Source organism: Schistocerca nitens, chromosome 3, assembly GCF_023898315.1.
Source record: "Schistocerca nitens isolate TAMUIC-IGC-003100 chromosome 3, iqSchNite1.1, whole genome shotgun sequence".
In the NCBI taxonomy this organism is placed as follows: Eukaryota; Metazoa; Arthropoda; class Insecta; order Orthoptera; family Acrididae; genus Schistocerca; species Schistocerca nitens.
In genome coordinates this window covers 689,029,462-689,033,588 of record NC_064616.1, presented here as the reverse complement: position 1 = coordinate 689,033,588, position 4,127 = coordinate 689,029,462, and positions in this window count along the sequence as shown.

The window sequence follows — 4,127 nt, the reverse complement described above, 5'->3', positions numbered from 1 at the left end:
ATCCCCTCTGATTTCTTTTCAGTTCCCATGCAGACTGATGAATATCTATGTTACGAAACTTATATATGACTTGTAACTTGTGACCAATGGTAACACTTCCTTCAATATTTTGTGTACGTTTTGAGTTTGCTAATGGCTTTGAGAAGTCAATGTCATAAGGATCATGAAGATGTAGCTGCAAGAGTAATGTCTATATTACACAATTAGAAAAGGTTCGAAATGAAAATGCTAATTGTTTATTTAACACGTTATGATGCAAGAAAAATAATAAGGCAAGTGTCTTGAACTTCTGAATTGGCATTCAAATTGTTAAACTGAAATAACTTTCTTTCTGTGGTTAAAACTCTTGTTATTTATCATGTTAGAAAATGTCACACCATTGAAGTGAAACTACAACTGGCTTATACAGTCATTCACATACATATGTACACAAAGGAAGGACGAGAGCTAATGGAAATCTGCAAAAATTTTGCTGAGGAGGGTGGGAGGGGGTGGAGCAAGATTCTAAAAGTAGCAGTTTTTATATAGCTGATTTGGAGAGTTCAAAACCTGTTGTGTTCCAAGAACTAAATTTGACAAGAAGTACAACAAACTTACTGCATCTCAAACAATTGGTATCGGTTTGGTATTTGTAAGATATTACTTTGATACCTAAACAGTAACCACACTCTAACAGAATATATGAAGAACATTATGTGTTATTAATATGAATATGGATGTCACATTTTTATCGAAAAATCTGAAATTACTTCCTTTACATGATCAAGCCCATGGTACTCAATGAATTATGAAATAAAACTAAAAAATACACAAAAATATTTATTCAGTTTCCCATAAAAATCTGAAACAGAAAAAAGTCACAATGAGTAATAAAATCTTATTGGATATCAACAAAGATATCCAACAAAAGATACTCCTCAAAATTGAATAACAGAGAAGAAACCTTAAAAAAGACTTAACTTTGACATTACGTACAACACTTTGCTTATGAAGCTTCACACTTGACCATATTACTGGATTTATTGTATTATTTTGATACTATTTTTTTTTCCTTTGTGGAGATTGTGAATGAATTATGGGCACATATACTGCTGTCATATTTATGTTGTGCGGGGAATCTTGCACATCAGGATGATGTATCAGTCCCCTTCTGCAACTTGATAAAAGCATTATGAGGAATTGCCAGAGGAAAGGTTGAGGGCACTATTTTGGCACTGTTCTGAAAAGGTTCACATCACTTTGATTGCAGAAAAGCGCTATAACCACTGCTGCAGCAAGAACTCAATATAATTTCTTATGATCAGTTTGGAAACCAAAAAAATCTAATATCTATAGTGATTACTAAACTCACAGAAATTAATGCCATGCTTGGCAATGTGAAATATGCAGTTTAATTGAGTTACAGACAATTTTTCCTGGTAATTACTGGGAATTCTGCAATGAATTCCCAGTAATTGCCAGTTTGTTACAGATGTGAGAACAGCAGTTCTGTCAGACTATGCACATAGTTAGCCTGTAAATATTAAAAGAAGTTGTTGTAACAGAATATTGAGCCTGAAAATTGTGAAAATGAAAAGGACTTTATAGTAATAGGAAATGTAACAAATAAAATGTGTAAGCATATAATTTCATCAGGTGCAGTAGTGGCTCCAAATCATGTAGACTTCTAATGTCTTTCTCAATATCAGTTAACTACTGAAATAAGATTGCTGAATGTGGAGGGACAAAACTCAACACTCAGTTGCTGTAGATCAGATGTGGATAAAGGAAAAGTAGTGACTTAAATTATAAAAGGGTACAAATACTTAAACCTCAATAGTCTTAGGTCTTGCAGTGGTTGGCAGAGGAACACACATATGAAAGGTATTAAAGTTTGCAAGCTTTCAAACCAGTGCTTCCTTCTTCTGGCAGAAGGGTTGAAGTAGTGAGGCATTGAACTATAAAAGTCTTAGCTTGCTCCCAAATGTCATGAAAAATCTAAGAGAGAATTAAATTAACTTCAAACATGAAATGAAATCATATTTGCTTGACAACTCATTCTACTCCACAAATATTTGTCTAAATGTGTAATGATACACACACACACACACACACACACACACACACACACACACACACACACACACACACACACAAAGCCAGTCCCAAGCCTGGTTGAAAAAGGAGGAGGGGGAGGAGTAACACCTTGTTAGAAAACCTTGGTTCACCTGGCCCGGGTGATAGTACATTGTGAGGGTCACTTGCCAGGGATACTGTGAAGACCTCAATGGCAGTGAAGGCAGAGGTTAAGATCATCGGTCCGGTGGAACTGGCAGAAGAGGCAGCCCAAATCGACTAGTGTCTGTTCTGGAATCCAGCGGGTAGCGGTCAGCGTCTGTTCACCTAGTTGGTGCGGATGCTCCATGCTCTTCTTGATCTCAACAATCAAATCATAAACATGAGACCTTATTAGAAGATCATCGCAAAACAAGTTTCAACTTCAATAAGCATGATGGAACAAAAGGAAAGAAATCCACTGCCCCAGGCATCAGTCTCTGGACTGAATTTTCCTGGTCATTGGATTCTGGGGGACCAGGAACATCATGCACAGAAGAGTCAGAGCTTCTCAAAATCTCTAACACCAAAACAGAAAAACTTCTTAGGAACTCTCAACATAAACACACTCTCCAAAGTAGGTAAACTCAAACAACTCACAAATACTATGGAAAAATTTCACATAAAAATCCTTGCGATTCAAGAAACACGATTTACTGAAAAAAATCATTTTGATTCAGGAAACTTCAGAATCTACAAAGGAAAACCAGAAGTCCAGACAAACAAGGGACCCAAACAATTTGGCACAGGTTTTGTTGTGCACAGATCAATAATAAATTTAATAATAAACTTCCATTCAACATCAGAAAGAATCACCACAATCTGAGTAAAATCTGGAAACAAGAAATACACACTGATAAATGCACATGCCCCCACATATGATTGCAATAGAAAAGATCCACAGGTACTAGACGACTTCTGGGAACTATTGGAGGAAACCTCAAATAAAATCCCTACTCATCACGTGAAAATTATGTTAGGAGATTTCAATGGACAACTCAGCAAAGAGAAAAAAATTCAGGAAAACGATGGGAATTCATATAGCTCACAAGAGAACAAATAAAAACGGCGAGAGACTGATAAGCTTCTGCAAAAATTTTGATCTTAAAATTATGTCCACACAATTCCCTTAAACCTGTAAAAAAAACTTATAACATGAAAATCACCAAATTCAACTTTGGGTGAATTTCAGATAGACCATGTTGCCATATCTAATAAGAATACCAAAGAAATACTCAATGTACGAACAAGACAAGGATTTATTCAGTCAGACTACCATCTGATGCAAATAAAGATTAGATTTCAACCTAACAGAAAAAAACCACCAATAAACAAAACAGTTAGAATTGATCCAGAATACCTTAAACTTAACAAGAGGGAAATTCTCCAGGAAATTGGGCAATGAAATGCAATGAACTGGAAGGAACTTGTAGATGCACTGAAAAACTCTATGGACAACTCAGCAAAGAGAAAAAAATTCAGGAAAACGATGGGAATTCATATAGCTCACAAGAGAACAAACAAAAACGGCGAGAGACTGATAAGCTTCTGCAAAAATTTTGATCTTAAAATTATGTCCACACAATTCCCTTAAACCTGTAAAAAAAAACTTATAACATGAAAATCACCAAATTCAACTTTGGGTGAATTTCAGATAGACCATGTTGCCATATCTAATAAGAATACCAAAGAAATACTCAATGTACAAACAAGACAAGGATTTATTCAGTCAGACTACCATCTGATGCAAATAAAGATTAGATTTCAACCTAACAGAAAAAAACCACCAATAAACAAAACAGTTAGAATTGATCCAGAATACCTTAAACTTAACAAGAGGGAAATTCTCCAGGAAATTGGGCAATGAAATGCAATGAACTGGAAGGAACTTGTAGATGCACTGAAAAACTCTATGAATTTTGGAAAACCCTCAAGAAAGAGAAAACACAGATGGTGGAACAGTGCATGTGATCAAGCAATGGAAGAAAGAATGCAAGCTTGGAAAACTTTCAGTAGCAACAAAACTGAACACA